Source organism: Protopterus annectens, chromosome 12.part0 (genome assembly GCF_019279795.1).
Source record: "Protopterus annectens isolate FY-2018-M chromosome 12.part0, PAN1.0, whole genome shotgun sequence".
NCBI lineage: Eukaryota > Metazoa > Chordata > Ceratodontiformes > Protopteridae > Protopterus > Protopterus annectens.
In genome coordinates this window covers 16049625-16063654 of record NC_056746.1, presented here as the reverse complement: position 1 = coordinate 16063654, position 14030 = coordinate 16049625, and the positions used below count along the sequence as shown (strand labels likewise).

The window sequence follows — 14030 nt, the reverse complement described above, 5'->3', positions numbered from 1 at the left end:
GGATTTGCAGGCAGAAATGAGACCAATGTGGAAGAAGGATACCCAGACATTTCCAATAGTAGTAGGAGCAACGGGTTTTATAAAAAAGAGTCTACAGTTGTATATAGATATGCTACCAATATGACTTGCAGAAGGAGTCAGTTCTGGGTACATTGGGGGTGTTGTGAAGAACAGTTTTAGCTAACATCAAAGACTGGAACAATACAAAGTTCATGAACTTTAATTTTACACTGAGTTAGGAATGTGGTTCATTCCCATCATAGTATTACAAACCCAAAAGACTGGAGAAATTACATCTAGAAGAAGTGATCTCAAGACATTCAAATGCTATTCACCATAAGGAGAGGCCTTAGGTGGTTATGTGGATACTCACAAGCCTCCAGAAGCGTGCTAGTCTGTTGACCTTTATGCTAGTAGAGGAGAAGGACATCTCAAGTGATTGCAAGATGCAGAAATAAAACTCTCTCTCTTGTTTTCACACATGCATCTAACAGCTGTTTGGAGTATCTGACCTTCTTACAGACTGTGAGGATGGTGCACATTAGGATATCACCTATAGATATGGTACTCCTACTGGCTTGCTTTAACATTCATATGGTAAATTATTAGATTTAGGGCATATACTTTTAAATACTAATCAGATAGCTAATGTGATTGTATACAGGTGTGCTAGAAAATTCAAACAACAATATATACTTCATGGAGTTAAACCACATCTCTTGTGCCTGAGTGTTATTTATCAAGCCCCCTGGCATGACATGGTGTCAAAAAGAGATTAATTTTTTCTAGAACTTAAGCTATGCACTGGCATCATTGAAGAGCTATACTTACTATCCACAGTCTCTGTGCTTAGAAGTACAAAATATATTTCACAGTATAAAGATGTCTCTGCATTTCACTAGAATTCTCTTGCTAGAAGCATCTTGGCTGAAAAATGGAAGGTCTGAATCCAGAAACCTGATTTATTCCTCATTGCAAGTAGTTTGTCAATGAATAAATAAATAAAATCAAACGTGCAGAACAAAATGGCAAACTAAGCTAAGCACTATGAGTTTGGTGGCCTGCATGATTCTTTAATAAAACAGAATAATTTGTGGCTTAACAAATAATGAAAACAGGCACAGGTTTCAAAAAGAAAGAACCTTGACCTCATCAAAAGATGTGGATGTGTGCAGCACAGGTGAAAGCCTTACTACTGCAGAGTTAAATGCAGTAAATGATGAAACAGATGTGGCAAATTAAAATATGAGCTAAATAATATAATAAAATAAAAAATAAACGAAAGCTGTGTTGGCAAAATAATGTGTATAAGACAAAAAGCCACGTGCAATATACTCCAGCAAGGATAGGATATAAGATGGAGGCCAGAGCAAAAAAAAAATGCATGACTGAAGTTGGTGTGGTTACAAGTATAACTGAAAACATTATGCAGTACTTACTAGAGCTTGCAAAATATGTGCTAGAGAAAGGCATTTTGCAAAGATGTGTGAAAGCAAAAACAGATGTGTTCAGATTAATTTGCATACTGTGGAGTAGAAATATAAAAATAAACTCTTTAACACTGCTGAAGTGAAAAGACTTAATGGTGGTAGTCTGCAAATTCATCAGAAAAACTGATATCACAGTATAATGTTGATTGTTTGAAATAAATACTATGATCTAATGGATGGAATAGTCAACTTAAATCAGATGTCAGTACAGAGTCTAATATCTGTCTATCAAGTTACAGCTTGGCAAATATCTGGTACTCAAGAAAGGGCTGTGTGTGCATTGCTAACCGGTTATGGTTATTTGGTAGTACCATTAGGTGAAAATCTGCTAACATATCCAAAGAAAATTAAAAGTTCAGTCTTTGTTTTCAAATAGTTACGTGAAAATAAATTAATTCCTATAATATTTAGTCTCTGTGACTTAAGAAAAGCTGCAATGGTAAAACAAATTCAAACTGTGAAAGCAAACATTGTATGTGTTCAAAATCAGTCACACAGTGACAGAGCTATTTTAGATGCTGTGGAGAACCTTTGAAATGATCTCATACATAGGTATTATGATCTAGTTACAATCTGATCCAAAGGATATCATATACAGATAACATCTGCCTTAAGAAAATTATCAGTAGTCACAGAATTAGAGTAGAATAAATAGAATGGAAAACATAAGTGTCATTAAGCAGCAAATAGATCCAACAGAGCTGGTAAATATATAGATAGTTAGATCTGACCACTGATGTAAATAAAGAAAAAGTACCATGTTGACCTACAAGATTTAAATAAAGTGATTTGAAGAAGCATTACCTATGTCTCATATTAGAAGAAGTGGTCTCAAGAAAGTCAAATGCTAAAGTTTTCTCTATTCTATATATAAATCAGGGATTTCTGGTAAATGAAGTTAGATGAACAAGGCTTATAGGTTCATGGGTTCAAAAGTACTTACCAGACTATTGGGCTGTGAAGATCTTAAGTAACCTTCTCTTGCATTCCTATGATAATTAGTATGACTATCGAAAGGCGGGCTGAACAAGTATATGTTGGAATAACTACGTTTCCCCTATCTTTGAGGGAAGGGTGCTAAACTTGGGGATGAATTTGTGGTAACCTATCCATTCATCCAAACATTATTTAAATAGAGGAAGGAAAGTACTCTTCTTTATGTGACATATAAGTCAGTTCCATAAGAGTGGTATTCTCTGTGATACATACCTAACCCTCCAACATGTTCTAATAATTTTGCAAAAAAGATTTAGGTCCTTTGAACTGCTATTTATTGCACTATTGGATTTGTGAATACATAATATATTGGACAGAATACTGTCTACTGAGGAATGCATGATACTGAAAAGAGAGACAAGGCTTTGAGTTGGTCTGCGTAGTTTTTATGATTTAGGCTCTTGATTTTTTTAGCTGAGAAAACTTTGTGGTCATTACAGCTGTGACAAGTATTTGGACTAGTAATACTGACAAGGGCATTATACTCAATGATCAGCCTAATGAGTGCCAAGTACAGTTGAACAATCATGTCTTTGGATCTGGACATCATACGTTTAGATATAAGCTGTGCAATGAAAAAAGACTTTCTTACAATAGTAGATATGCAGTGGTAGATCTCAGTGTCGACATTGGTTTCCAGATGTATAACTATGGGCTCAGTTTTCAGAGGGATATTTTCAATGTGAAACTTACAAGGGGAGTCATTCTTAGTGAAGGATACAATTATACATTTCTGGGCATTAAGTTTCAGTTCATGGTTTTGACACCAACTATTTGTTTGGGACAGGCCTACTTGCAGGATTCAGAAGCCCTCTAGAGAGTTTATAATAGCTCCAAGTTAGCAGTCATCTCTGAGAAGTAAATGGCAAAGAGGAGTGGCCCAAAGACTGAACACTGAGGCACTCTGCTAGTGACAGGCCTTTTGGAGGACATAGGGCTTCCCATCCTTACTTCCTGGGTACTATTTGTGAGTCAGTTTGCTATCCATTTATACAGGCATTAACATTTAGCTGGGAGAGTTTATCTAAGATGCCTAAGTGTGGGGCAATGTCAAATGCCTTTGCAAGATTCAGATATTCAGTTACAGTGATTTACCATCATCCATTGCCTCAGTGACATTTTCAAAGAACCAAAAAAAACACAAAAACTAGTAATACAAGTACTAGGAAGAAGCAGAACGAGAAATAAAGAATCAGGCACTAACTTTTAAATGACTTCTTCATATAACAAGAGCAAAGTAAAGAACACAGTTTAAATAACCCTCCATTAAATCATGTGACCCACAAGGACGTTACATCATTGAAACAAATCTTTAGAAACAACACCATCCTGTGGTTCAAACACTGAGCTACAACTAAATAAATAGTCATTTCATTCATAAAAGTACCTGACTACCACATAGATTCATAGAACAGAAAGCACATTGAATTGAAATGCAACCATAAAAACCATCACATATAAACACTTATTTTTGGTTTTGGTTTTTGGTTTTGCAGCTGTGCTGCAAGTAGATGCCAGTCAGAACAGTACAGGAGCTATGCAAGAGAACAGAGTAATTGCCTATGCATCAAAAGCATTTACAAATACACAAAATGTATGTGTTCAGTTTGAAAAGAAACTGTTAGCAGTAAAGTATGGATGTCATAAATTATATTACTATGTTTATAGTAAGACAGCAAAGTATGTATGTGAGAAACTCAATGGATATGTCTATAGTAAGGAAGAAAAGTGTGAATATCTTTATAGCAGGGATGTCCAGGTGAGCTGAAACTGTAAAAGCAAACAGACCACAGACCCTTGCAAAGCATTTACAAACAATCTTTGTATATGACATATCCTAAATTGTAGAAGATGTTATTTATTCAGTAAAAGTATGATCTGAGAGAGGGAGAGATAGATATACATGGATATTTAATATTTATATTTATATGTTGAGCATAGCATATTTACCAGATGAGCATGAAGAACTGTTTAAAAAAGAGCTAGATATTATTCATAGGGACTTGATAAGCTTATGTTCAAAAGAGACCATCAAAAAGCTCAGCTATATCACCTAGTACTGCTGGGAAACTAGCAACATCCTCCAGAATGTAGAATTTCTCCACATATTCCTACTGAAAAAAATGTGATCACTCATCCAGTCACCCAAATTGGTTTTAAAGGTTTCTAGGGAAGTACTCTGCTTGATAGGTAAAAGGCAGCCTATTTCAGAGATAGGGTACACATTGAGTTAGGTATCTGTGATGCCTTCTGGTCTTATTGATGTGATAATGAAGGTTTATGTCTCTAGAATAGATGACCAGCTGCCCCACATTCACACAAACACACACACACACACACACACACACACACACACACACACACACACACACACACATATATACATATCGTATACCTTGGACACATATCTGATGGGGTATTTTAGTAAGGAGATAGCTAAGGGTTATTGGGGGTATGTTATCTGGTGATTAATTTACGAACTATTGACCTCTGTCCATCAGGCACATGGAGGGCAGACGGGGTAAAATTGTGATTTCCCATCCATTGATCAAGGTTTTGTTTGAATAGGATTAGGAATGAACGCTGCTTCATTTAGATAGAAAGCTTATTCCACAGCATGAGGATATTTTGAGATATATATCAGTCTCTCCAGCATGTTCTATTTATGTCACAGGTAAAGTTCAGGTCCTTGAATCTAGTGTTTCTGGTGCTGCTTGCAAGAGATCCATCAAAGCTGGATCTGAGGATGCCTACAATTCCAGGCATAGATTGCGTCTCCATAACCTGTAGGAGACTGAGTAAAGAGACAGGGCCTTAAGGCATTCTGTTTAGGGCAGAGTATTCATACCCTGGATTCTCCTGGTGAGGAATGTCTGAGGACATTCCAACTCTTGCAAGTGTCTGGTTAAGTGCTTGCCAATAGGGATAGTGTACCCAATGCTGGCTCTGATAAGGGCTGAGTAGAGTAGTACTATAACTTTCTGGAACCTGAATGCCATGACCTTGCTTATGAGTTGGGTGATAGAAAATGATTTTCTTACTGTCTTGGCTATGTGTTGGTCAAAGGCCAGATTACTATCTACATATGTTTCCAGATCCCTAATTACTGGTCAACTCTTAAGGGTGTTTTATTAATGTAGTAATTACCTTGTGCATACAATTTCTCAAAGGGTAGTATAATGCATTTCTTCTTGTTGAGTTTTTATCCTTGTCTTTGGCACCAGTCATTTGTTTGTGTTAGACCCTCTTGCAGGATGCCAGTGTTGTGGGGGGAATCTATGATAGCTCCCAATTTACAGTCATCTGTGAACTTGGTGAGACAGAGGCCTTTGACATTACCCTTGACATCTGAGAAGTAGATGCTAAACAGGAGCGGGCCTCACTCCACTGGTGACCAGTCTCTTCATGGAGATGGTCTTACTGATCCTGAATTATTGGGTCTTATCTGTGAGCCAGTAAGCAATCCAATGAGTAATGTAGGTATTTATGCCTAGTTCTTAGAGTTTGTCGATAATACCTGGGTAGGATATTGTATCAAATGCCTTGGCAAGGTCAAGGTAAGCAGTATGCACTGTTTTCCCTTCATCTATAGCCTTGGTGACCCCATCAAAGAAGTATACCAGGTTGAATATGCAAGACCTTCCCGTAATAAAGCCAAACTGGGATGGGTCCAGTGGCTATAGATTGCAATGTCCTTGTTGATCATGTTCATGATAATTCACTTGATGGTTTTGCATATTAGACTTGTCAGACTGATGGGTCTGTAGTTCCTGGGCTCAGTTGATGGTTCACTCTTATGAAGGGGATGAGCATTGCAGCCATCCATTCACCTGGCATGTAACCTCTTTTGAAACTATAGTTGAAGAGTGTCATGTTTTAGGCTATTTAAGAGGCAACCAGGGATATTGTTGGGGTCCACTGAAGTAGTGTTTTTGGCCTTAGGGAGTGCTGCCAAAGTAGTTGGGGAGGATATGCTAGATGGGATTTGACATGGAGTAGTGAGGGGGCAGTGTGACGGGGTGAGTGAACTTATGGCTAAATTTATCAGCCATTAGATTCATTATGTCACCCTGGTCAGTGAAGGTGGTGCTATTTATTACCAGTTCTGAACACTGCTGAGTGTTACCTTTAAGGTTCCTGACATAGTTGAAGAGTCCCTCATGATTGACCTTAGTATGGGAGATTATTCTGACTTTGTAATTGGTCTTGTTGGACCTTATTTAACCTCTTAGTTTCTTGTTTAGTTGAATCAGAGAGCTCTTGCCTCTAAGAGAGTTGTTCTTTCTCATTTTGGCCATGACTTCTTTTTTTGTTACATACCCTGTTAAAGTAAGGATTCTACCTATGGGGTTTGTTTTAGGTGTTAGATTTGGGCTTACTTCTGGTAGGTACAGCAGCTTCAATGCAGCCATTTATATGTTTGTATAGGGCTTCTGTGAATAAGTCTGTATAGTTATCTGTGTTTTCAGGGTTTGGGGGAGCTGTGAATTTTGATAAACTTTAGGTTGTAATTTGCTTTAGAATAGTTCCTGACTGTTATTTTAGTTGGGTTTTCCAAGCTGACACTTATTTCAAAGGAAACAGCTTTGAGGTACAACCTCTCCAATGAGGACTTGACACAGGGGAGAGTGCAATGCATTCCCATGTTGGTGAGTATTAGGGCCAGTGTGCTCGTTCTGCTATTTGTGCACTATCTGGTTGTCGGGTGCTTGTGTTGATAATGTTCCGGAAATGTTGGGCCTGTGAGTTAGAGGCACTGTACATTCTCAGTCTATACAGGAGTAATTAAAGTTTCCCATAAGTGGGGTATTTGGTGGGTTGTTGAGCACCTCTAGTAGGTCTGGATAAGAGATGTGAGCTTTGTGGGTCATAGTGAATGGCCTGTAGTTTGCTAGGAGATGGTAAGGAATCTTGTCTGTGGAGACTTGGATATGGATGAACTCCATAGCATCATCCTGTTTAATTAAGTTGGAGTTGTATTTGTTGCTAATGTAGATTGAGAAACCTGCACCATTAGTACCTGCCATGCTGGTCTTGGCCTAAGTTTGTAGAAGGCACTGTAGCCTTGCACTGCCGGAGTACTTTCTGTGGCTTTAAATCAAGTCTCACTAATAGCACAGATGTCCACATTTTCCAGAGTGAAGAGAGCTTGTAGGATATGGAGTTTCTTGTTTAGGCTCCTAGCATTAAGTAGTACAACCTTAAGGTTGCTTTGAGTTTTTCTGAAAGCCCAGAGGTACAGGTGCCTGCCATCCTTAGCAAAGCAACATGATCTGTTAAACATGTCCACCCATACTAATAGATATTGGATCTCCTTGGAGTGACACCAGAAACTAAGCCAATTATTATAGTCAATCATTTTTTGTTCATACTGTGATATCATCCTTGATGAATGTAGAATGCTGCTGCTCAATCCAAGGCACATATCTGTCTTGTTCATAGGTTCATAGGTTCATACTAGGCTATCTGCCCTAGGGCATTTATAAGCCTAGCCAGAATGTGTTTGGCTTTCGCCACCCATTTTAAATTTATTTTGCTATGCCCTTTTTCGAGGTTAGTATACTGTGCCTCTGTCTAACAGTGACACAGAAGTGATACCCGGGGTAAACCTATGATCTCCCATCCACTCATCAAGATTCCTCTTGAAGAGAGTCAGTGAGGGACTCTGCCTAACCTGGACTGGGATTTTATTCCAGAGTGAAGGGAGCCTCTGGGTTATGAATCTGTCCCTCCAGCATGTCCTATTTATTTCAGTGCTGAGGTTCAAGTCTCGAGCACATAGCTCGATGGGATTTGGATTTTCTGAGGTGCAGCATGTCCATTAATTCCGGGTTGGACATGGCTTTATACGTCAGGCACAGATCGCCTCTGAACAGGTGGTATGCCACTGAGTAGAGCTGGAGTTTCTTTAACCGGGCAGCATATGGCATCTGTTTGAGCCCTTTGATCCTCTTGGTGAGGTACTTTTGGGGTCTTTCCAGTTGCTGCAGGTGTCTGGTAAGGTACATCCCAAAAGGGCATTATACTCAATTATGGGCCTGATGAGGGATGAGTAAAGAGGCACGATGACCTCCCCGATCTAGATGTGAATCCCTTCATGATTAGGTGGGCTATATAAAATGTTTTTCTAACCACTTTGGCCACGTGGTTGTCAAATGAGAGATTGCTATCAACTTGGGTCCCCAGGTCCCTAATTACTTCTTCTGTACTTAATGGATTACCACCTATGTGGTAATTTGTGGGCACTTTGTTTTTGCCAAAGGGATGACTATACACGTTTTGGCATTTAGCTTGAGGCCATGGCTCTGGCACCAGTTGTCTGTTTCTATGAGGCCCTTTTGGAGGATGCTTGTGTCGGCTGGAGAGTCGATTATGGCGCCCAGTTTGCAGTCATCTGCGAACTTGGTCAGCCACAGTCCTTCCGTGTTGGCCTGTACTTCCGAGAAATATATACCGAACAAGAGAGGTCCCAGGACTGAGCCTTGTGGGACACCACTTGTAACTGGTTTGGAGTCTGACATGGCTCCAGCAATTCTAACCATGTGGGTTCTGTCCTTGAGCCAGTTTGCAATCCATCTAGTGACATAGGGGTTTATATTTAAGCTGGTGAGCTTATCTATAATGCCTGAGTGGGGTATTGTATCGAAGGCTTTTGCGAGGTTCAGGTAGGCTGTGTGGACCACCTTCCCCTCGTCAATGGCCTTGGTGACTGTTTCAAAGAAATCAACCAGGTTTAAGAGGCAGGATCTGCCCTTAACAAAGCCGAACTGGGTAGGATCCAGTGTCTGTAGGTCCCCAATATCTTTATTTATGAGGTCCATGATGATCCTTTCCATAGCTTTGCAGACCGAGCTAGTCAGGCTTATGAGGCGATAGTTTCCAGGATCCGTTGAGGCACCACCTTTATGGAGAGGGACCACTGTTGCTGTACGCCACTCTTTGAGCACATATCCTGTAGTAAGGCTGAGATTGAACAGTAGTTTTATGTTTGGGTTTAGCTCTTCTTGGAGTTCATGTAGGATGCAGCCTGGGACACCGTCTGGTCCCATTGATGCTGTGTTTTTTGCTTTGGAGAGGGCGGCTCTTACCTGAGCATCTAAGATGTCAGGGGGGGGGCAGCACTCTGCTGGGATAGATATTTGCCCTTTTGGGGGGGGGGGGTTTGCGCTGAACCTGTCCGCTAGGATGTTGGCAATGTCTGTGGGTTCGGTGTATTTTTTGTCATTTTGGATTAATTCTGAGCATATCTGGGAATTACCACCCAGGTTCCTAACATAACTAAAGAAAGCCTTATGATTATCCTTAGTGTCCTGTGCAATTTTTCTCTCGAAGCTGGCCTTAGACAATTTTATGAGTGCCCATAGTTTTTTGCTAATACTGATCAGTGATGCCTTCCCTTTTTGGGATTTTGCTCTATCATTTAGTAGCTTCCTCCTTCTATTGTATAGTTTGTTTATGGCTGGGGTCCACCAGACAGGACATCTGCCTTTGGAGGATTGGGTCTTGGTTTTATTTGGGATCGCATGATCCATGCATTCCTGAAGGTGTTCATAGAATGCGTTTATAAAGGATTCTGCGGTCTGGGCCATATTTTCCACAGGCCCGGGGCTTTGAAGGATTCCACCTTGGTTTTGAGGAATGTGAAATTTGCTTTAGAGAAGTTTTTCACTGTGGTTTTCTGGGCAGGGGGTGGGGTCCGGATGTGAATATCCAGTGAGATTAGTTTATGGTCTGATCTTACCAGTGAGGGATACACTTCTGGTCTGGAGCATAGAGTCCCCATGTTGGTGATGATCAGGTCCAGTATGTTTTCCCTCTTGTGGGAGTGGTAACAAGTTGTTCCATAGCATTTGAGTTTATAAATTCTAGGAACCTTTGGGCTAGGGTGTTGGAGCTAGAGTAATGCTCCCAGTCTATGTTTGGGTAGTTGAAGTCGCCCAATATAATGGTGTTTGGAGAGACCTTCATATTTTCCAGTGTTCTCAGGAAGGCCGAGTGGGGTTCCTGGGTTTGGGAGGGTGGTCTGTAGCAGGCTATAAACTGGAAGGCAGTTTTACCCACTGTTAGTTGCACATGGATAGTCTCTGATGCTTCGTGCTTTGCCACCAACCTGGAGGTGTGGGTATCTTTGATGAATATCGATACTCCCCCTACTTTTGTGGTTCGGTCCACATTTTAGGGCCGAAAAGCATGGTATGAGGTATAACCTGGTAGTGCTGGGGTGCTCTCGGGAGCCCTGAACCAGGTTTCTGTTACTGCACAGATATCGATGTTCTCCATGCTAAGGAGAGTTTCGAGTGCGTGCATCTTGAGGTTTAGACTTCTGGCGTTGAGTAGCATTACTCTTAGTTTCTTATCCCTTGTGATACCTATGGAGGTGGGTTTGTCTTTTGAGCCTTGCCTAAAAAAGGCACTATGGGGGTAGCAAGAGCCTTTGCCAATATCCGAAAGCCCAGGGGTGACAGGTGCAAGCCGTCCCTAGGGAAGCATCGTGGCTTGTTGAGCATATCATCCCAAGCTGACAGGCATTGGATCCCCTTTGAATGACACCAGTACTTAAGCCAATTGTTGAAATTGATCATCTTGTCTTCATATTGTGGCATCATTCTTGGCGAGGGTAAGATGCTACTCAAGGTCAGGGTCATACCGGCCTGGGCTATATGCTCAGGGAGCTTCTCTATGTCTCTTTTCATGTAGTCCAGGGAGGTACGTCTCAGGTCATTCACACCAGCATGGACAATGACTGAGTCATATTTGTACTTGCCTTGGAGTGACCTGAGTGCTTGTGTTATGTGGCGGATCCTAGCGCCCGACAGGCTGCTCACCGTGACCCTCTCCTTGTTCAGCCTGGTGAGCGGGACGTCAGTGTGCCTGACAACGGAGTCACCTATTACAAGTGTATCAGGTGTGTTGTTTAGTCTTAAGGGCTGTGACTGTTCGGCACACTGGCTTTGTGAGATATGTGTTGCACGTGTTTTGTTTTGGGGTAGCGCTTGCTTGGGTGTCTGCTTTGGAGGTCTCTGCTGCTTAGGCAGATCTTTATTTAGAGCCTCAGTATGTTTTGTGTGATTATGTGTTTGGTTTGCTGTCATGGTAGGTCTATGTGAGACTGGAATTGTAGTGAGTGTGGTTTCCTTCTCCTCCTGACTGGTTATGCCAGTACTGAGTTGAGAGAGCTTAGCCTCCAGTTTGGCTATATGGTTGCATCTCTCACATGTGTTGGAATTTGTTGGGAGGAGGAGAGGGTTGTCTGTGTACATGAGGCAGTTGTAACATTGCCACAAGATTCCCAGATTCACCAGCTGGACCGGAGAGGAGATTGACAACTGACCTTTGGACATGCTAGAATAATATTGGGAATTCCTTTATAATTGAAAACAAGGGCCAGTGGGGAGTGAGGGTGTAGTGCTTTTAATTTTTAGTGCTGACTTATATCATTACTTTAGTGAGCAAGTGCCAGGTAACTTAAGTGCAATGTGTTACAGGTAACTTAAATGCAAAAACGACAAACAGTAACTTTTTTTCAAGTGAAACAAGGAAATAAGTACAGTAAGCAATGCAGATATCACTAGTGATCCACAGAAGCACTGAGAAGCTGCGTATTAGGTGGAATTAGCGTTCCAGGGAAATAACAAGCAAACAAACAACAAGCATATAAACAAAGCTAGATTCAGCAGGCCTGGATCTAGTCTTCTACAGCAAACAAGGTGTACCAATTTCAGTAAGATACAGTTCAAATATTCAGGCACTATAAACCTTTAACCAGAAATTCCCAGCTCAGAAGGGCAGAGTCCAGCCTCTTCTCCGACAAGAGTGCAGACCACGAACCTTCTTAATGTAAAATAACTGGCCTGAAGCCCAAGTACTTAAACCAGAACTAATACACTTTAAGAATAACAGACACTGGGCTCTCAATCAGCAGTTCCCAACTTAGAAGGATGAAAGCTACCTGTCCTGCCACCACAGTGCATGCCACAAACCTTCCTAATGTAACACAACTTGTGACACATATTCTCAGAGGCCCATAATGTCTCTTTTCATTTAGTCCAGTGAGGTACATCTGAGATCATTTACAACTACATGGACTATGATAAAATTATATTGATACCTGGGGTGCAGTGACTTGAGTATATGTGTGATACTGAGGATCCTAGATCTAGATAGGCAATTAAACATTATCCTTGCCTTGTCCAGCCTGGTGTGAAGGACATCTGTCTGTCCCACAGTAGAATCCCTATGACAAAAGTAGTAGGTAAAGTGTTTGCTTGTCTTTTGGTCTTCGTGCTTTGGGTTGATTGGATGTAGGCTTGTGTGTGCTGTTAGGTTTTGCTTTTGGTATGTGTTTTACTGATTGCTGAGTATAAGTGTTGCTGTTTGACAGCTAAGGAGGTCTTTGAAGTCTGGGAAGGTTTCTATTAAGTGCCTCAGCATAAGAAGACATGTGTGTGTGTGTGTGTGTGTGTGTGTGTGTGTGTGTGTGTGTGTGTGTGTGTGTGTGTGTTGAACAGTATGTGTGAAGGATGTACTGTGTGTGTTCTCTACAACTTTGCTTGCAAGTGAGATTTTTACCTCCAAGGAAATTATGTATGTACGTCTCTTGCATACTATGTTAGTTTCCTTAAGGATTAAAAGGCTGTCTGAGTACATGAAACAATTGCTATGTTGTCTCAGGATGTCCATATCTACCAAGCTTGCAACAGAGACATTAAGAAATTGCATATCCATGTTGTCAGGACCTGTATTAGGATTGGGCTATTATGGTTTAGGGACTTGGTTTTACAGGGGTCTCCTGAGTAGTGTCTAGGGATAAGGCTAGATGTTAGATAGTGTTATGATCTGGTATTAGTGCTGTTTGACAAGATATCTGCCCTAAAGTCCTAAATACTAGCTTTTCAGGTAAATTTTATAAACTTAGCACTTGGTACTATACAGTGTATTGCTAACCACCACTGAGTGGTGAGCAGCACTGCACAAATGCACCTAATTTATATTTGACAGAAAGAAATATGAAAACTAACTTCTATGCTTACTGGCCAATAAACAACTAAACTTTGAGCTCACTGGAGTGTTTCCAAATCAGAGACCAGGTAAACACCTTCTGCCACAAGATGGATGATATTAGAATTTCTTAATGTAAAAGCACAGCAAAAGTAGCTCTCAAGTGCCATGTAACATCAAGCCACTAAGTCCCTAAAAATCCCTTGGGCTGATGAAACAATTTCACTTTAAGCCTTCCTGTTTTTTTTCCCAACTTGGACAGACCAGGCTACCTTCTACCTTTCTATTGCATCTAGAATTGTAATCCCAGATTTCCTAATTTAAAAGCACACTCTGGTTAGCCAAAAGTAAAAAGGTACCAACTAGCTACAACAGGTAATTGTTACTTTAAGCACATACTCTTTGTCATTTTTGGCGAGAAAACAATAAGGTATCTGAAACATGCATTTCCCAACTCATACAGATTAGGCTACTATTCTACTGTCTCTTTAATTGCAGGCCCAATATTTTTAATGTTAAAACACACTTTAGTTAGCCAAAAGTAAA

The 14030-nt window shown here is 40.7% G+C and overlaps 1 protein-coding gene across 1 annotated transcript in view; it reads right to left on the bottom strand.

The window, feature by feature from the left end:
- The window catches only part of ITIH6 (inter-alpha-trypsin inhibitor heavy chain family member 6), a 539081-nt gene that overhangs the window by 373153 nt on the left and 151898 nt on the right, over positions 1-14030 (bottom strand). The gene's annotated exons all lie outside the window — the stretch shown is intronic.